Below are 21820 nucleotides of genomic sequence, written 5' to 3'. Positions count from 1 at the left end.
TCTTCCCCTCTGCCCTGCTATGGGAACATGTCCAGCTGGTCTACAGGAAGGATATGGCGGACATGTGGAACAAGGCTAAGTTGTTTCAGACATCTGAGCTCGGGCCACCCTGGTTCAGCCAATTGCCAGCCAGCCCTCAGATGTATGAGGAAATCCAGATGAGATCAGAAGAAGCTTCCAGCTAAATTATTCAATATCGACAACCTGTAATGAACTAAATAAATGCTTATTATTTTAAGACACTGGGTTTGGGTGGTTTGTTATGAAACATTATTGTGGCAACAGATAATACAGAGATACCAACGTAATAATTAATCAATGAAGGGACCTCACTATGTATCTGAGGTACCAAGTCAGAGTTAATATTCACAGATGGTATTGTCATATATTCATAACTCTTTTTGTATTCTTCTGTCTCTGGAGAAATTCATTTATTATCCCAGGAGTGGCAATGGTACCGAGAATGTTCCCCTGTGGCACTTTAGCGGCACTTTAGACACGAGACTTGCCAAAAATAGTGTGACTTTGCTTATTATGCAGTCTTTTGGTGCTTCAAGTGTTAAGAAGATAAATGGATTTTATGTGATCAGGATGGTAAAGATACATTACATTCTCTGCCTCAAATTCTTATGTGGATTTAAGTTGTTGGTGAGAAGAAATGAAAATGTAATCAGGTTTGTGAATGCTTGTAGCTATGATTTTTCCTGATGACTAGTAGATTGTAGAATGCCTTTTAAAGAAATCTTGGAAATACACGCTGTCAGGTGAAGTCCTACTCATATTCGATAGATACAGGTTTCTGAATAGAAAATAGGAGTTTCAGCTCCAGTCAACAAAGATTTATTGATCATCTATTCTGTAGTAGACGTTATAAACACAAAATCAGTGAAAATTAGCCTCTGCCCTAGAGGTCCTTAGAGTTCAGAAAAGAGACAGACAAATCATGACAGACAAATAAATACTATTATAAGTACAATGATGGGTCACGCACACAAAGGTGGTTGAGGGGGTATCAGATGGCGGGTGAGTGCTGTGTTTGTCCAAGATATTTAAAGGATAAGTAGATTTGGAGAAGTAAAAGAAGACCTTAAGTGGGAAAGGATTATAACAAGGAGCAAAGCATGAACAATCATCTAGAGTGTGGAACAGCATCAGTTATACATGAAACCACAGAACATAATGTGGGACCTTAAGTTACACATATATAACCAAAATATATATGTATGCCAAAATATAATCAAAGACTTGTTAGGTATTCGCTTGTATTATCAAACATGCAATTATTTTTGATAATAGAGATTTTTGTTTTATTTTACATATTGGAAGAATAATCTTTGTGTCTTTTAATACCTTCTACATATCTGTAAATTCCGTATGGACAGAGAACAAGTTTATCTTACTCTTCTGTATCTCAGCACCCAGTACAGTGCCTGAAACTTTATATGAATTCAGTACATATTTGTTAAGCAAATTACTGAATTCTTGAACCTGTCAGCCTTTGCCAAAATCCAATAGAAACTTATCTTTTAAATTATTCTTTTTAAATTTACTCATAGAGTAATCTTCTCGAATAATTTGCCTTTCTCAAATTGTCTTCAATAAAAGCTTAATCTTCTGTTTTATAATTCTCCCCATTTTTGGATTTTAAAATGTATGCTGTCAGTATTGTTTTTCTCCCCATACATTCATCTATGCATTCATCCAAGATATACTTATTGAATACTTGATTATGTGCCAGCATTGTGCTACACCGCAGGGTGGAGTAGTAACAAGCCAGACCTGGTCTGAGCCTCAGTGGGACTTACTTTCCAGCGAGGAAAACAGACTAATACTGAATTAATAATTTACAAGCACATTGGATGTTACATATAAAATCGAATAGTTTTATGAGAGTGTGTAACAGCTTCTTTTAGCTTCTATTAAAGATGGGTGATTTTATGATGATCGTATAGTGTGTTTACTTTATGGTATTTTTAGTTTGTGTTCTCTACTTTCTGTTTTGCTATGCCACAGTTGTAATTAATGTGTGGTACATAGAAAATACACTATAAACATTACTTGATGGAATGCATGAATGAAAGAATAAATGAATTTTATTAGAGCCCTGATCCATAGTTTATTGGTTTAATTTCTGTGTAAAAAAAATGAGGTTATTAGTCAAATCTATTTGGTTATCTGGTTTTAGTCAACAAATATTCATTGAAAGATCATGTAAGGTATGCGGCAGATGTGGGGAATTCAAAGAAGAGTAAAAAATTTCCTGCCCTTTCATAAATTGCGATTCAGGGAAACAAGATAATAGCATATGAGAAGCTAAACATTTAGCACAAGAAAACATACATATCATATATCTTCGAGACACATAACTGTGCTAGGTAATGTGAAGAATAAAAGAAAAGAGTATACCATGACTTCCAGTTACTTATAATTTAGCTGAGGAGACAAGACAAATATATTTACAATAAAAATAATACCAAATAATAAATGATACATTCTGATGCTCAAGATAATAAGAATCTCAGGACTTCAGCTGATGGAAATCTTCCAAAGCGTTAGCATGTTTTCTCATTCAACCAAACATTAGAACAGTTACTCCAAAGTGAGGTATATGTACTTCAGGGGAGAACCAGGCTATTCATTGTACTTTGGGAAGAAAATATTAAAACTTCTACTTATTTAAAATTAATTTTTAAAAAAGCTAGTTCTTACTACCACGTAATAAAAAATATTGACAACGGGCCATCACAGTCTGTAGCCCGTGAATGTCTGGTGTTAGAATTTAACATGGTATCACATGGAAGCAAAGGAGTGGGAATTGCATTTCCCAGAACAAAGGAGCACCTCCTCCCATTTCTTCATCATGAAGCATTGAGGGTTATCTGGGTTGCTTTAAGTTCTACTTAAACTAATCTTCACGAAATGGACAAATGACTTAAAAATCCTCCAAAGGAACAGCAGATAAAATTAATAATACAAGCACAATTGGGCTAAAAAGAAAATTTTAGCTGCAAGCTTTTTGACAATTACAGTATTAAAAAAGATTTATTCAGATATAACAAAAAGTCACCTCCCCTCAGATTCAAAGTTACGATGAAGCTTTTTGAAGTGTGGATTTTTTGTGTTATTATTGTTAATGAGATCCTCATGTCATATACTGTGCCTTGAGAGAGCTCATGACTAGCAAGAGATTAAAAAACTAAGCATCCAAAACATAAGGACAATCTTGTGCAATTTTTTCAGAAGTTTTTCAAAAGTGACACTTTAGTAAACTCAATAACAAATATTTAGAAGTTTACTTATTAAAAAAGACCACTTGGGCTTTCCACTCCACGCAGGGAGGGGTCCATATGGCATTGTCTTAAATTAAAAGGAATCTTTCACAATATCTGGACCCCTTGACGTCCTGCAAGTGAAGGAGGAGGATGTCCTCAAATTCCCTGCAGCAGGAACCCACTTAGCTGGTACCAACCTTGATTTCCAAGTGGAACAGTGCATCTATAAAAGGAAATGTGATGGCATTTATATCATAAATCTGAAAAGAACCTGGGAGAAGCTTCTGCTGGCTGCTTGTACCATTGTTGCCATTGAAAACCTGGCTCCTGTCAATGTCGTATCATCCGGGGAGACTGGCCAGTGAGCCGTGCTGAAGTGTGCTGCTGCGACCGGAGCCACGGCTATTGCTGGCCGCTTGGTTCCTGTAGACGTCACTGCCCAGATCCAGGCAGCCTCCGGGAGCTGAGACTTCTGGTGGTTACTGATCCCAGAGCTGACCACCGGCTTCTCGCGGAGGCGTCTTATGTTAACCTGCCTACCATTGCGTGGGTAACACAAACTCTCCTCTGCGCTCTGTGGCCATTGCCATCCCTTTTGGCAACAAGGGAGCTCGCTCAAGGGGTCTGACGGGGTGGATGCTGGGCCCAGGAAGTTCCGCGCTTGCGTGGCACCATTTCCCGTGAACACAGACGGGAGCTCACGCCTGATCTTTACTTCTATAGAGATCCTGAAGAGATTGAAAAGGAAGAGCAGGCTGCTGCTGGAAAGGCTGTAGCCCAGGAGGAATTTCAGGGTGAATGGACCGCTCCAGCTCCAGAGTTCAGGGCAACTCCGCCCAAAGTCGCAGACTCCTGTGAAGGTGTGCAGTCGCCCTCTGTGCCCATTCAGCAGTTCCCTGCTGAAGATGGGAGCGCCCGGCCGGCCACTGAAGACTTGTCTGCAGCCCCCACTGCTCAGGCCACTGAAAGGGTAGGAACAACCACTCACTGATCTTAAGCTGCTCTTCCACAAAGGCAAACAAAATGGAAATAAGGTTGAAGGAAGAAAAAACAATTTCTAAAAAAAAAAAAAAAAAAAAAAAAGCGCTTAGAAAACTGTTTTTTCTTCCAGAGTAAATAGACTGGAATAATTCATGAAGCAATAAGCCACAAACTAACATCCATTCCTTTGTCACTAGTGTTGGAAGACACATAGAAAACACTGCTGAAGCTGAAGACTTTGAGAAACAGGTAAGACAAATTATATAGCATTAGAATTTATGTAGGGATAGAATCCGGTGGCTATATTGGCATTTCTATTGTGTCTTAGATTCTATTTGCTAGAACGTATTTCAAAAAGAAAATTCATGATGGATCACAATTTTGTGCCTCTAAAAGAAGAATTTACTGTACACCTGAAGTTAATAACTATACTATATGCTAACTAACTGGAATTTAAAGAAAAACTTTAAAGAAAAAGAAGAATTTACTGAAAAAGGTAAATTCTCAGCAATAAGAAAATCCTTACCGAAGTTCTTTTAAAAATATTTTATGGGAAATATATATTATGATGGAGCTGAGGCTTTGCCAGCAATTGAAAATTCAAAAATATTCTAGGTAATGTTTTTATGTGTGAAATCTCTTAACTGCATCATTAATACTCAAGCTTTTCTTTCATCAGAGAAACTGAAGCCAGAAGTGCATCAACTTGGGTTCTTAATTTCATAAAAACATGAGCCTTTAAAATATTGTCAAATATTTACATGACTTAATTAAATAGGAAATAACAATGATAATATTTGAGACCATTGAGATTTTTACTGGTTATTTCATTGAAAAATACTTAAAACTGCTGTGGAATTTAAAGACAAATTAAACTTTTTATTTACAAAAAGGTGTTTAAAATTTGCTGATCTTTTCACTGATGACAAAAGATTTATCCATAAAGTGCTACTTAACAAATATTTAAAAGCAAGCATGCTTATTCTTTAGGTATCATTAAAATAAAGCAAACTTTTTTTTCAGTAAATGAGAAAGTAAACAATTTTGGGGAAAATGGTATTATGGAAAAGGTATTTGAAAAACAAGTGTTTGAAAATATTTTGAATAATATGTGATATTGTGGCTGAAAACTGATACAAGTATGTAACCTATAAGAATGCTTATAGTTGCAAACTTTATGACCTTTTTTATTATGATGTATAATTGACATACAATATAATATTAATTTCAGGTGTGTAACTGTGATTAGACATTTGTATACATTGCCAGGCGCCTGGGTGGCTCAGTTAGTTAAGCGGCTGTCTTCTGTGGCTCAGGTCATGATCCCAGGGTCCTGGAATCTGGAATCGGCTCCCTGCTCAGTGGGGGAGTCTGCTTCTTCCTCTGCCCCTCCCCCCTGCTTGTGCATGTGCTCTCTCTCTCTCAAAAAAAAAAAAATCTTAAAAAATTTTTTTACACATTTGTATACATAAAATGATCACCACAAGAAGTCCAGTTACCATACATCATACAAAGTTAATACAATATTATTAACTATATTACCCATGCTGTACATTATATTCCTGTAACTTATTTATTTTATAACTGGAAGTTTGTATTTCTTAATCATCTTCACCAATTTCCCCCCTCGAACACCCTCCCCTCTGGCAACTACCAATCTGTTTTCTGTAACTATGAGTTTGGATTTTGTTTTGTTTTGTTTTGTTTGTTCCGTTTTTTAGATTCCACATGCAAATGAAATCATGTGGTATTTGTCTTTATATGTCTGACTTATTTTGCTTAGCGTAGTACCCCCAGGTCCATCCATGTCACAAATATAACTTTTGAATAGAATTTTCTACCCTATCCAAATATCTTCCAAATGAAGAGTTTTGAATCCTTTTACATTTTTTAAGAAACACAATGCCTACATCAAGATGACATCAAGGAGAACTGACTTTCCTGTTTGAATTTCAACAAAAAGTTTTATATTGTTAGTGCCTGGGCATAAAAAATGAGTATTGTAATTTAATAACTGAAGACTAAGATTTACTTTGTCCATTTGAAATATTTTTTTCATCTATGATGGCCATTAAAATTAAGCATTGCATCAATCAAATCTAGAATCCAAGCCCTCAAAATATTATATCACTAAGTATTATGGCAAGATTAAAATAAGATGATCCTACAAAGTATGAGCAAAAAAATTTTTGTTATTGATAAACATAATAAAATATCACTTTAGTTTAAAAATATTTGCTTTATTATTACCTAATCTTTCTCTTTTTTCCCTTATGGTTGTGAGCATACATAAAATATCAATATAAAAATACATGCATTCAATTTGTAAATAAATGTGTGTAAATGTATACACAAATTTACTTTCATTTAGTAGAGGTGTGGGTTCAAATATTTTCTACTGATCAAGATATGTGATCAAAAAAATTTGGAAATCATTGGATTGGTAAAAGGGATGTAAAGGGCCTTCTAGAGATAGTTAATCTGATGGAGTAACATGATATAATTGGAGAGAAAACAGAAGCAATATAAAAAATTCTAATACTATTTTATAAAATAGAAAAAAGTGGGAATAATTTAGTATAGAAAGTAATAGTTTTACACTTTTCAAAACCCTCTTATAACACCACTATGTTCATTTAAGTTCAACATTTGTTGGGTACCTAGTGGGTTCTGCGTGGCCCTGGCAATGAAAAAAATGAATAAGATGGGGTGTCCTTTCCAGACCTGCCCAGTGTCAAATGGGGAAAACAGAGGTGTGTGACCATATGAAGTAGTGGAATCATGTGAATTAGCAGGTAATTTTCATAAAGTATTGCAAGAAGTATACAAGGGAGTTCTATGAATAATATAAGATGATATCTAGTGAAGTCTGATGGGATAAGGCTAGAGAAGGCTTCCTGGTGAAGGTGGTACCTGAACTAAGCTTTCTTGAGACTATATTAAAAAATAGTATAATTGATTCAAAATAAGGAATTTGAATAAATTAGAAAGTATTCATGATGTTTCATTTTTTTAATGAGACAGAAAAATCTGTAAAACAATTTATAAAGATTTCTATCTTTATAAAACATTTTAAGTGTTGATTGCTGGAGGTATGAACTTCAATTATCTGGAACATTCTTCAGACTACACTTGTGCCAAATCAATAATACACTTTCTTTTACTCTTCCTCATTCAGTCAACAATTCTTGAATATCGACTCTGTTTCAGGCACCGAGCTAGGTGCCCAGGAATTCTTGCAGTCAAGTAAGACAGTGTTTCTGCCTGTAAGGGACTTAAACTAGCATTGCAGACATAGTGTTGTAAAGCAATCCATGTAAGTTAGCGTGAGAACTGTTCAAATAAAAATTGAAACGATATGCATGTTGCATTTGATCAAAGGAGAGACTGATGATCTTTGCCTAAAAGAGAAGAAAGTGGGCCATGTCAGAAAAGGCTTTCCAGATGAAATGGTGGTTAATCTAGGTCTTGAGGAATGAAGGAGACTTTGCCAAGATGGTGGAAGGAAAGACATTCTAGGGAGAAGAACCAGCATATGTAAGTGCAAGCAAGTCTGCCACCATTTTCTAGTCCCTTATAATTATTTGCTATTCACATCCTTATTCACCATTACTTCACAACTTCTTGCTTAGTAGATTAATTCTGTTAGATCAAGATTTACAAGATGTCTGTCTTCAGCATGTCTGCAATCTGATTTGCCTTTGGAAAGTGGAAATATTTAGAACTACATTCTCACTAACAATGGACAATTTCAGCATTCATATAAGTTGGAGACACGAGATTCTTTATGGTCACTGGCCTAGAAAGTATGGCCTTATTGATAGTTGTGGGTGATGACTGGACTTTACAGTGTCACTGGACCTGTTGGCTCATTGCCTGACTCACCCTGCCTTCCATCTAAGAAAATCTCTCCCCTGACCACACCCATGGTTGCCATGTTTGTAGCACAGGTCTTAAGATCCTTAACTCTAGGGTCTCACCACAGCCGACTGGACAGATAACTCAGAGAAAAACAGCTCAAAGCACAGTTGGGCCAAACAAATTCTCTTTCTGAGAATCTGAGGTTAAGATGTTATGCTTTGGACACTTAGTGGTAGAGTCTTGAATGAAATATCTGAACTCTGGGCCTGCTAGTTGGCAGAGAGAAACTACCCATCAGTACCAAAAAATGTCAACTGTCTGAGAGGTATACCTATGGGCACAGGTCAAGGTAGCATGGGAATAACTCCCCAAGACTTACTAGGCCAGGGCAGTGATCATTATACCAAAGAATTCAAGATACCCTGAAATGGCTATGTAGCTTCTGACTCCAAAGATACTTGCCTAGGGTGCTGAGAAAAACTTTCCAATAGATCAGGTAAAAGGGAGTTAATTTGAAGACTATGTGAGAATCTCACATAATCCAACTATAGATAGTACTGCTAGGCCTCATAACTGCTGGAAAAAACAACTTCAGACAAACCACCTTTTTAAAATTTTTTCTCTCAGGCAGCACCATTTCTCTTCTCTGCATCTTTCTATCCATGCCTATGTTTCGTTCTCCTTTAGGCAGCCAGGTTTATTTTAAAAGACTCTTAGTTTCTGTTCCTGAGTAACTTCACTCTAACGTGAGCCTCTGCCTTACCCTGAGCCATTTTGGCACAGACCTGACGCTACTGCTCCAGTAACCACTACTGCTTTCTAAGTCAGACTTTTTCTGTCACTTAGTTTGAATTCTTGTGCCCGTAGGTATGCCTCTGAGACAGTTGACATTTTTGGTATTGATGGGTAGAGTTTTTCTCTGCCAATTAGCAATCTCGGTTTGGATATCTTATTCAGGACCCTTTACTACCAAGTGTTCAAAGCATAACATCTAAACCTCAGTTGGCAAAATATCCTAGATAGTATATATTTAAAAAGCATTGCTGGAGCATTTGTGAAAATAGGCAAGTTGGCAAAAGTCCTGGGTTCTGGCACGGGGAAAGCAAAGACTGGGTTTTGCCAGGATGTCATCGTTGTGGGGCATGTCAGTAGCATGTTTCATCCAAGTTACAACTAGATAGACTTAGTCTTGAGATAGGATTAGGCAAGCTTGCCTTGTTGCTGAAAGAAAGCAGGATAGTCTAGTAGAGAAAGGAGGTGAGGCTCAAGGTTAAGTGGCATTTGATATCAACAACATTAAGGCAATCAAGAAAACTAAGCCGGCCATAAATCAGGGCATGCTTGGAGGGAGCAGTTATTTTAGTCAAGAGCATCTGCTGAAAGAGGCCTATAATTTCAGAGCAACTCAGAGCTATTGGACAGCAGTTGCTTCTGGATCATGAAGAGCCTTTTGTAGCCAGCGTAGGTCTAGGACCAGTTAGGAGCCTTTAGGGCTGTTGTCCAATAGGGATGAATACACTGTCTTCTGCACAGACTTGGATTTTGAGTGGTCTGTGATCCCCACAGGGGCTCTAATGGATCCGGTCTGGCACCTTGGAGAGGATTTTATTCTACTGATTGTCAAGGTCACTCCCTATTGCATCACCTTAGTTTAGTTTCTTCATGGCACCTATCATCATCTGAAAATTCTATTTATGTACTTATTGTCCTGTCTCCCCCCAGGAAAATGTAAATTCCTTTAGGGCAGAGACATTAATCTGTTTTTTTTCTTTTTTTCCCCATTGCTGTGTTCTTAGCACCTTGAACAATATTTTGCTCTTGGTATGGTCTCAGTAAATATTTGTTGAGAAAATAAACAAAAGTCCATGAACTCAGTGACATGGTCATGGGCTAAGGGCCTGGACAACAGTCCAAGCCCTGGTGATCCTAACAGTCCTTGATTAACCTGTCTATGTTTTAAACATACTAGGAAAACTTAACTGGGTGCCAACAACTGTCACCAACCTCCCACCACATCCACAAACAAATTCGGTCCTCAAGTTTGATTTTGCAAATGTTCTGAGAAGAAAAAATGTGACTGTACCATTCTGGTAAGAGTGTGCCTCTACTTGTTTCTGTTGAACAAACTCTTAGCCACAAACATTTTCTGTTTTTCAGCCTGCTTCTGAGATGACTCCCTAATACCTACTTCCCCTTTCCCCATTTTCTCTCTTTCTTCTCAATAAAACAAAGTCCTCAGTTCTTATAGGCTATAAACAATCTCTCTATTGGGGAAGTGTGAGTGAGCATATTTTCAGGAAACAGCCGAAATTTCTCCATGTACTTTGCTTTTTTGAAAAGCAGCCACATGGCTCAATATGTGTACAGCACATATTTACTAATTAACAAACAGCCTCCCACTGAGTCAGCCTCCTTCCGCTCCCTATTTCCTTTTCCTTTCTTAGAAAATTGCTTGCAAGAATACAACCTGGCCCAGCACTTCTTGACATATAGTGTGACTATACTTGTTAGCATGAACACTGTCCTCTTGAAATACACATTTCTTTAGATGGTGTAATCAAAGTGAAAATAGCAGTCTGTTAACAAAAGTAAGTTTTGTAGACACTAAGAGATCATCGACTTTATATGATGATCATGATGATGTGATCTCTTTCTTTGAAAGCAGGATGCTAGAGTAAATTTTATTAAGTTGCAGAACGAAATAATCAGCTTTAAGATATGAAATTTTCATTAGTGATTGAGTCAATCGACAGATATTTATTGAACATCTACTATATAAAATGATCTGAAGTGTATAATCAACATACAAGGAAACATGAAAGTATCCCAGACTTGGAAGATCTATTTGGTGAAATAGGCTGGTATGCTACCTCATTGGCATCTCAAACTTAATATGTCCAGAAGTGAGCCACTCGTATCCTTATTAGAACTGTTTTTAGTGTTCCTTATTTCAATAAGTGGTTCACAATCTAGCAGAAGAAATAGATAAAAATCAACATTTATGAAACAGTATTAGTGCTTTCATGGAGTTAGGCACAAGATATATATTAAAGAAGAAACATTAAATGCAACTAAATGCAATGAAATGTAGAAATCAGTGTTCTTCATCAGAGGAGAATTTCCTGTGGTCATTTAAAAATAGATTAAAGCATGCATCACTGGTGATTCTTTTTAAATATATTTTTTCTTCTCTGCAACTCTGTGTCTACCTTATGGGCTAATAGAATTATCCCCTCAATAACATGGGTCATTCTTTTTGATGTTTCTGCCTGAGAATTTAGTGCCTTTCTGACTCATGTATTTTCCTGACAAAACTAAATTGAACTGCCACCAAAAAGGGCCAGCTGCTTTTATTATTCACAAAGTTTAAAGTTTCCTCTTAGCCAAATAATTAATTAATTAAAAATTAAAAATTAAAAAAAAATGCTGCAGTAAAAAAAATTTAAATAAATGAATAAATAACAAAGTTCCCTCTTCTCTAGCTATGACTGAATCAGTAATTACGGTGGCAACCATTTTGATTAACACATCTGTTCACTTGCTTTGATAAATTATCTTTACTTTGCAAATCCCCTTTGGACTGCACAATTAGTGATAGGACTGTTAAAACCAAAGAACAGTTTTGGATGTAATAGGCATTATAATTTGTCCTCTGTTTGAAAAGACAACTTTAGTTCTATAATATTGAAAGAATATATTCAGAACCTCAATAATAGAGAATTATTTATAATTCAACCAATTGTAAAACATATAGTGATAATGTAGTCTAGGTCTAATTTTCCAGTGTATTGATGTGTAGCATATATAAGCCCTATTCAATATAAAGTCTCTGTAGTTCAGTGCAGAATATTTCCTCATGAGAGGGGAGATGGTTCCTGGAGCAGTTAGGCAAAGATCATTATGAGTCTCTTGACAAGATTAGTTTTTATTTTTGTGGATTTATTCATGCATACAGGTGAGATTGAGAAAAAATTAATGAATTGCTAATGAAATAGTATTGTGTAGTATTCCAATAGTCAGTTTCAGATTAAAAGGTAATTAGTAGAATAGATAACTGCTCGTGAAGATTAAGATCTTCTGTCCTGCAGACAACAACCCATCTCCTATCATTTTCAGTATTTTGTCTTCATTCTTTTGAGACTGGGAAGCTTTTTGGTAGTCAAAGCCTTGATAGATATGAATATTTGACAGGAAAAGAATAGGATCAATGGGTTTCTAATTATAGAAAGATAAATGTGCAAAAACCTAGAGGCCTGAAAAAAGATATTTGGGAAAAGTGATTTTATTAGGTATTGATTCAAAAGTAATTTAATGGTTAATATTTGTGACATGGGTATTATATTCCAGACATCACAAAAATAACTTTACATGGACTATCATGTTTAATCTTTATATAAATCCAATTTTTAAAGATGATCCCCTTTCAAAGGGAAGAAAAATAATCTTCGAAGTGTGGAGGTTTGAACCAACAACTCCTTTGGGTTTTGCCTTCAAAATATTTCCAGAATTGGGCCACTTTTACCATATCCGTCACTGTTGTCTAAACCATCTTCATTTTCCACCTCACCATTGCAATAGCTTTCAAACTGGTCTCCCTGTTTCTATTTTTGCTGTTTTATAATCCATTCTTCACATTGCATTCTGAAAAATATTTTTTAAATTGGTGTAAGATCAGGTCACACTTTTGCTAAAAACTCTCTAAAGATTTTCCATCTAAAATAAAATCTAAACTTTTTACCAAAGCCTACAAGGCACTACATGGTTCCATGCTTTAGAGGTGCCCCCATATTACAAAAGCACAAAAATAGATTTCAAAAAGGACATGCAGGTAATCTTTATCACTGAGGAGCCATTTCTCAGAACCGGCACAACGCAGCCCCATCCTAAACATACACTCTTAAAACTTACATGTTCAGGCCCCAGGGAAATGTCTGTCCGTATTTTTTACTTATGCCTTCAAAATAAAAGGCAACTTGTATCCTGTGAGTGCGCTGTGAATATTGGCAGATTGTGCTGTTGCCAACATCTGAGATTGACATGACTTCAAAAGGCAGTGGAAGAACTTTAAGACTCATTAACTTCTCAAATCCTCTCTCCTAGATAGCATGAATACAATAAATTCTTGCACAATGAAACACTACCTCCCAATAGTGCCCTGCACCTTTTTTCTGTTCCAGTTTATGGCTCAGAAAAACGACATGTGGGACCTGAGGAACAATAATTGCATGTGGGGCCTGAGAGATATTTTGCAATATTTAACAATTTATATTTACTCCTAAATTTGTATATAGAGCTGAACGTAATTTACAAAGCACGATACTAGTTCTTTACATTGGCATTAGACATAAAATGTAAAATTGCAAGTAGTTTTCATTCTTTGACAAAACTTTAATAAGATTTCATTAAAACTTTGAAAAATAAAATTCAAATGTTAGCTTTACTTATGTAATGTTAATTAAAAATTTTATTTTCATTAATCATAATTTTGAATTTTGCCCTTTAATGTTAATGGGTAATTCTAAACATTTTAGAAAAAATAGAACACTTTTGAAAACATGAATGAAAATAATTTTAATTTTTATATTTATTATGTTTTTGGATAAAATATAAATTCAAATTATGAGTACATTGAATACAATTATATATTTTTTATTCTTTAGGTCTTTAAGAATGAGGACAAGTTGAAAGCATGATAGAAATTCAAAAATACAAAACCGATCCCCCAAAATAAAAGGAACCTGAAAAGAAAAATGAAATGGGAAAACTCCAAAAAAGCAGACCGCTTAAAATTTTAAAACCTAGAAACAATGAGTCAAGTACAGCCCACATAAAATTTATGAAAACACATTACAAATTATTTAATAAAGAATTAATGATCAAAACAATGAAAACAAATAAGAAAATTATTCTTATCAAATTCACAACTTATACATGTCATTAGTCTGTGTGACTTCATATTCTTTGCTAAATGAAGGTTTAATTACTAATTAAAACAAAGGGAATGTAGGTGAGCCTCCCTTTGTACTCTTGCTATGGTTTCATAAATGTTCATAAAAAAGGTTTCATAAATGTTCATAAATGCTAGTGAAATATTTGTTATTTTTCTTCACTGAACTTATCATGGAATGGCATATTATATGTCTACTTATTTATTTGCTTATGGTATGTTTCCTGGTAGATTTTAAGTTCAACGAGAGCAAGAAATTTGTTTTCTTCATATCGCCATCTATTCACAAGTCCAAAACAATGCTTGTCACAAAGTTTGGGTTCAAGAAATTTTTGTTTAATGTAGAACAGTCTTAACTACTAGATATACTGCATTCCTTGGAGACGGTTGTGTAATCCTCTGGGAAGATATTGGGGAAAAAGGAAAACAAAGTTCAAATCACAGTATTAGTTGGTATTACAGAAAACCTTTTAGCCTATCCTTCTGATGTTATTATTAAAACTCAGTGATCACTAACTGCTTATTTAGTCTTATCATTAACCTCGTACTAACTATGTGCAAAATATTGTCTTGGGTAGTGTGAATTTAAAGAGAAGAAAGACATGAGACACATTATTGTTGATTGTATTAGTGTCAAAATACTTGCTGTCCCTCCTTACTGTATCTATCTTGACAGGGGAAGTACACTTCCCAATCCACTGACCTCATGCTTGCTCAAGTGTGCTTTGGCCAATAAAATGTGGGTAGCAGTGACTTATGTCAATTCTGAGCAGAATCATTGAGTCATCCAATGGCTCCACTCTTACTCTTTTCCCTCTACCACTAATTGGCCTGTCCCAAATAAAGGCAGCCTTTTCAGCCTATATCCTGGGATGAAAATGACCTTAGGCAGAATGGAAGCTGAACTGCAAAAGGTATGTAGTGTGAGCAAGAAATAAGCCTTTGTTGTTTAAAGCCAGCAGTGTGTGAGAGTTGGCTTGTACTGGTTTGTGGGAAATGACTGTATGAATCTCCTCCCAATTCTGCATTAGGTGATGCCAGTAGCTTAAAACTGGCTAAGGTGAGAGTATTTACATTATGGAAATTGCCAAATACTACAAATCAAGACTTTTATTCCTGGAGAGCTTGTCATTAAATATTTATCAATACTCCAATATTTAGTCACTAATAGTTGAGGTTGTTACCTCTTCACAACTTTGCCTAAGTTGTCTGATGCACTGTTCTCTAACAGTTTATAACCTGTGGTAGATATTAATAGGCCAAAATAGAATAACAGTATAGTAAGAGCTACCTTAAGAAAAGAACAAGATTTTGTGGGTGTCGGAAACTGTGAATGCTCTGAGATTTTACCCTTTCTTGCAGGCTCACAGATTAGCCTGCCAATTTCATGGATGTTGGCAGAGGACATGAGACTCCTGGATCAGAGACAAAGGACTATTACTCATAGAAAAAACACAGCATAAACTTCATGTTCCTGTCTGTTTCCCTTGTTCCCAAAGTCACCAGGGAAGTGAAACAGCCTAGGTAGATGCAGTACATGCAATGAGTTTGTGTCACTGCTAAGGAATCTTTTTAAATGCACTGCAAACAAACCTCCCCAACTTTTGCCCTGAGGGAAACATTATCTTTATTATATTTGACAATAAGCAAACCTGCCTTGCCTTAGAGGAAGACACCATTTCTATCTTCCAAGGCTGTTTGCTATACAGAATTCTTGAGAGACAAACCAGAACAAAAGCCATCAGTGGCTCTACACACAAGGGCAGAAATATGAGAGACCCCTAGAGAATTGTCTCCCTGAATGGATACAATCTCTGAAGAGCACTTAACTCTGACAGGAAGGTTTTCATGGTCCCCCATTTTAGCACATTTCTAGGGTCTCTCTTTGAGAGTAACACATGGTGTTTTCCTCCCCCTCTTTTCTTTGCTTTTCTGTGTCCTAGACCTTTGTTAGATCATCAAATTTAACCAGTCATTGAACTTAGTGCAATAAAAATTGAGGTGTTGGGGTGCCTGGGTGGCTCAGTCGTTAAGCGTCTGCCTTCGGCTCAGGGCATGATCCCAGCATTCTGGGATCGAGCCCCACATCAGGCTCCTCCACTGGAAACCTGCTTCATCCTCTCCCACTCCCCCTGCTTGTGTTCCACTCTCGCTGGCTGTCTCTATCTCTGTCAAATGACTAAATAAAATCTTTAAAAAAATAAAAATTGAGGGGCGCCTGGGTGGCACAGCGGTTAAGCATCTGCCTTCGGCTCAGGGCGTGATCCCAGCGTTCTGGGATCGAGCCCCACATCAGGCTCCTCCACTATGAGCCTGCTTCTTCCTCTCCCACTCCCCCTGCTTGTGTTCCCTCTCTCGCTGGCTGTCTCTATCTCTGTCAAATAAATAAATAAAATCTTTAAAAAAATAAAATAAAAATTGAGGTGTTAATAATGGAGTGTGTGTGTGTGTGTGTTTATTGAGTGATAGTAAGGTTTATTGAATGATGAAGTACAAAGCTCCCGAAGAGGGAGGGGACCTAAGAGGGTTGCCCGTGGATGGGGTTTTTGTTGTTTCTCTAAGTGACAGTATAAATAGGGCTAAGTAACTGCTCGGACTCTGCTGTCAGTCCCACCTGAGGAAAATCCCAGACTTTTCACTCACTAGCCATTAAAACCATGGACAATTTTAAGTAAAATGATGCCTATGTAGTGGAAGAATCCTTGTGTAGTATTAACAGAGGCATTCTGCATTCTTGCTGTTTCTTGGGATTTACCTACTTGCCCTGGGCTTCCCCCTTAGAGTCAATATAGAGATGGAGGATCCAGCCTAGATTTACAAAGTATTGCTTAACTTTAAGTTTTTGAATGGTCAAAGTCTATAATAGAGACAATAACCTGAGAGCCTGAAAACCAGGCTAGAGAAACTGTACTTTCACAGTGGAGGCCTTTGAGCACCACGGGAAGGCACTGAGTTGGGCCTATCCTCATCTCACACCACTAGTGGAGAAAAGATGAAATCAAGGGGGAGCTTGAAAGTTTATACTGAGTGAGATTAAATTCTGAATTTACTTCTTTTAAAATTATAAGTGCCTGGAATTACTTTGATTGGGCATGTTTATATTTTTCCTCAATTAGTGGACATAGGTGCTTACAGACTGATTCGTATTCAATTCTAGAAAAATGAATGAAGCATTTTTGGAGCATCTGAGGGCATTTTGACTGGTAAATTTTAAATCTGCTACTCACGTGAGGGAGTGGTACATTGCCACATAGAATGTGTTCAATTAGCTTTATTTATTGTTACTAACAGTATTATGCATGTACATTTACAAAGTCTTGGAACAGCTGACAAGTATTTAAAATCTGGCTCGGGTGTACCCTGCTTAGTGCTTTCCTTTAGTGTGGCTTCAGACTTCTCACTCTCTTATTTAGTAACTAATTCTCTCTAAAGTGTTAATTGACAGATTTACTCTTCCCAGGAAAATTTTCCAGTTGCATAAGACAAAAAACACAAAAGCCCTTCAGGACCCAGAAAGAATGCACATCTAATTATGGGGTGCAAAATCTGAGACTAGCCATGGAGATATTTTGGGGTAGAGGAAAAGTCTTTCTTTTCTCAAATTATATGTCAGAAGTGTCTGCCTACTTTGTTTTTTTCCCCCAAGATGCACAGTTCGGTGCAGGATTCTCAAAGTGCAATATCAAAGGAGAGAGTAATAGTGGAGATTTATGATTCTGCTGGCAGACTTTAAGGAGAATTATTTTGGCCAGGTTTCCAAATTTCCTCTCTACACTCCACCCTTTCACAGGCCTGAAATTATACCATTTGGTGTCGATCTTGTTCAACTGTGAGTAACAATAGCTGTGAACATATTATTTGTGTTTTTCATCATTGATGCTTTCCTGCCTTGAGATTCATCCAATGAAACATATTGATATTTACCGGGCTCCACAGGAACTCTCATAAATGATCATTCTACTTTGGTCAGCAAAATGTTTAACATTATTGTTATAGTTCCAAAAGAGGGACACTGCTTCATCAATCTAATTCTTAAATGTTAATGTTTGGACCAATATTCTTTAAAAAATAACCTATAATTCTCTTTAAAAATTAGTATTAGCCAGCGACTTAATATTAGCTCATTTTCCCCCTATTAAATCATTTGCTACTTCCTCTGTCTTCAGGAGAGGAGACATAAAAAGGTATCTGTATTTTGATAAGTAGCATTTTTTGAAAACTGTTTTTATTCTACTAGTGATAATGACTTAATTTCTGCTTGGCTTTGATCCTAATGATCAAGTCTTCATAGATACATTTTAATCTTTGTTTTTCTCCTTTTTCTTTTTTTTTTTTTTAAAGATTTTATTTATTTATTTGACAGAGATAGAGACAGCCAGCGAGAGAGGGAACACAAGCAGGGGGAGTGGGAGAGGAAGAGGCAGGCTCCCAGCGGAGGAGCCCGATGTGGGACTTGATCCCGGAACGCCAGGATCACGCCCTGAGCCGAAGGCAGACGCTTAACCGCTGTGCCACCCAGGCGCCCCTGTTTTTCTCCTTTTTCTAGAAAAAAATTTTTTTTGGTAATTTACTTGAAGTGTTTTCAATTTTATTCCACTTAGTTTGGAAAAATCACTTAATATTTAAAATTACTATTGAATGCTTCCCTCTCTGAAGTGTCTGGAAATGGATTCTCCAAATTCTACATAAAGATAAATCCTTGGTGAAACCATTGGTGTGAAAGCTCTATACAACTTTTTTTTTTTTTAAAGAGTGAGATCATATATGTATACCTAATTTTTGTTAAACAGCAAAATTCGACTGAGTATATTTGAAGATCTAATAGATATAATTTGAAGGTCCAATTTATTCAATGATTCATGAATTGGGCAGCATACCATCTAGCAAATAGAAAGGAACTCCAAGGAGCTGTACAAAATGGAAGGCTTTTATAGGCAGAAGGGGGTGGGAAAAGGGAGTTTCTGGCACAAAGTGGATTGATTGTGTCAGGCAATGTCACCTTCCTATTGGGGACAGCAGTGGTCTACCCAGCATATTTTCTCACTGGTGCTGACCAGGTAACTCCAGTATGACTAGTTAAAGGTTACATTCCTGGGAGAGGCAGAAAATTAATTAAGTTAGGTATTAATTAATTCTTTGTTTGCTGACGTGGGGCTTAGTGCAAGTGACTCCATTTCGGTCCTGTGGTCCTCTTTTGTTTTAACAATACATAGTGCCAAGCATATGGTGGTAACAGGTATATTTTTAAAGACAGCACAGAATTTATACTTAAAAAACACTTCCTTTTGTTAAAATGGAAATCAAATGCCTTTATTCCCAGGACTGCTCTTAAAGATGTGCAGGTTAGTGGGGTTTGTAATCCAAACAGCTGGCATGCACATTTGTTTTGTTGCCCACAAGTGAAGGCTGCATCTGCCCAGAAAGGGTGCCTCTTTTATGGTACAGACCTTCCATTTTCATATCTTGGTAAATTATAACCTGCCTCTCCCACTCATGTGTTCTTTCTGTCCTCTTGCCCGTCTCTATTAAATCTATACAACACTCTTAATAAAAGTTACTGAAAATAAAATCTTATTCTCTTTCCTAAAACCTATTTTGGGCCTTGATTTCCAGTTAAGAGGACAACTTCATTTGCTCTGTTGGCTTGTTAAATTTCTAGTACCGCCATCTTAAATCTTAATTTATTTTGTTCTGTGTGTATTTCCTGGTATTCTTATATGTCTGAGAAAAGCATTACTATGTATACAATTATAAATACAATACATAAATACAATTATAAATAAAATACATACTTAAAACTATTTTATCGTTATAGATTATGAACTTTAAGCCCCAAATTATTTTGTATGATATAAGTTGCATAGTTGCTCCCATTAATTCAACATCAGTTTCAGATTCAGACGTGGAAGATATTTAAATAACAAACAAGAAGAGTTAGAGTGAAAGTATCTCAGAATGAGGAGGATGGTTACACTTCTATAGCATGCCTAGTTTGTATAGTTCCAGTGATGAGGAATTCTCTATTTTCAGAAAATTGTGAAAGCTTGTAGCTTTTACATTACAAATTGGTGATAAACTGGTGAGGTCTGATGACTCTTTTATTTAAATAGTTGAAGGCAATCATTGTCATGCTCCTTAGTCCACGTTTCTCTAGGCTAATCAAAATTTAGGCAAACCAAAAATTAGGCAAACCAAATTTCTCTGTAAAATGTCTACTTTGGATCTGATTTATCAACCTGCTCAATTTTCTTTACTTCATACACTTTTTAAATGTGTCATGCCCATGAATGGATGCAATTCCTTCAGATATAATCTGACAAAGGAGGTGTAGAGCAGGATGGTATCTTTGCTAATTCTAGATATTAAGGGTATTGACCCTTAGTTCATGTACAGGTTCATGGATTTCATAAATCTTTTACCAAATCTATAGCCTGATTATTAAATTAATCAAAGTTAGTATATAAGGCCACCCATGGAATATCTTCTTTCAGAAAAATATAGAAAGATATTAGATAACCATGTCAGAAAAGAGAAACATAAAATTAGTCTTGGAGGGGAGTAAAGTAAATTTGCAATCTGAATTGCCTATTGTATTTTAAAATAAGACCTTACAGAAAGTTTGTTCAGTAAATTTGTTGTCTTCAAATTCTTTCTGTTACAGATTCTGAACATTCATGTTTGTTCAGGGAGCCATGATTATGTTGAGTGGTGTGAGGTTTGGAGCCGGGGTTTTTAAATACGTATCCTCTTGAGGACCTGAGGGAAGAGATTTAATTGCTACACTTTCCAAGATGGGGCTAATAGCATTTCCAGCAATACCCATACTTGTTGTGTAGATTATTCCACAGATGTGTGTACCATGCTTTGAAGATAAAATGTAACAGACACCCTGACTCTGGGGTAAAGTACATCTTTAATGACTGGTTTGTCAACATGCAATAAAAAAAAAAAAAAAAAAAAGAGGTGATGTCTTGTGACCTTACATTGCAATATTGGTTTAAAATTGTCCAGGGAGAACAGAATTGGGTTTTCCAAGTTTTTCAATTAAATTCCTCATTTGTTGTTGTGGATCCCCTGGTGTCACAGATGCTTGCCTCCATAGGCAGAAACTCATTGACACAATAGAGTTTGGACTATAAGTGAAGTGAAAGATTTTAGACTCAGACTAATAAAGGAGTATCATTATGCACTCTTATCTGTTAGTGTGATTTGATGGCAGCCAACAGAAATTAACCCCAGTTAACTTAAGCAAAGTCAACTTATTGGAAAGATATGGGACATTATTCTGAATAACTAGACTTGAGAATGGGCAAGAACTGAGGCCACACATCAATGGGCTCATGGCAGGAATTGTCTTGTCAGGATGTTATTGACCCAATGGGATCCATAGTCTTCATTTTCAGAGTCTATGATCCTCTGCTCAAGATTCTGTTTGGAATCTTATTTATGGAAGAAGTAGGACCCTGATCACTATCCTCTAGATCAATAGTTCTCAAGTTTTTTGTTCTTAAGAACTCTACACTCTTACAGATTATTGAGGACTCCAAAGAACTTTCGTTAATATGGGTTATATCCATTTATATTTACTGTATTATAAGCTAAAAGTGAGACAGTTTTAAACTTTCATTTATTAATTTATTTAAAATATCAGTAATAGGCTTATTACATGTTAACATAGATAGCATACGCTTATGAAAAACAATTATATTGTCTCAAACAAAAAACGAGTATTTACATTTTTGAAATATCTTTAATGTTT

At 36.2% G+C, this 21820-nt stretch overlaps 1 pseudogene; it reads left to right on the top strand.

The window, feature by feature from the left end:
• The first annotated feature begins 53 nt into the window (after positions 1–53).
• Positions 54–21820, top strand: part of LOC113252614 (40S ribosomal protein SA-like) — a 43159-nt pseudogene continuing 21392 nt past the window's right edge.

This window comes from Ursus arctos, unplaced genomic scaffold (genome assembly GCF_023065955.2).
Source record: "Ursus arctos isolate Adak ecotype North America unplaced genomic scaffold, UrsArc2.0 scaffold_6, whole genome shotgun sequence".
Classification (NCBI taxonomy): Eukaryota; Metazoa; Chordata; class Mammalia; order Carnivora; family Ursidae; genus Ursus; species Ursus arctos.
Note: the sequence above shows the minus strand (reverse complement) of the source record. Positions and strands in the feature narration are given on the sequence as shown.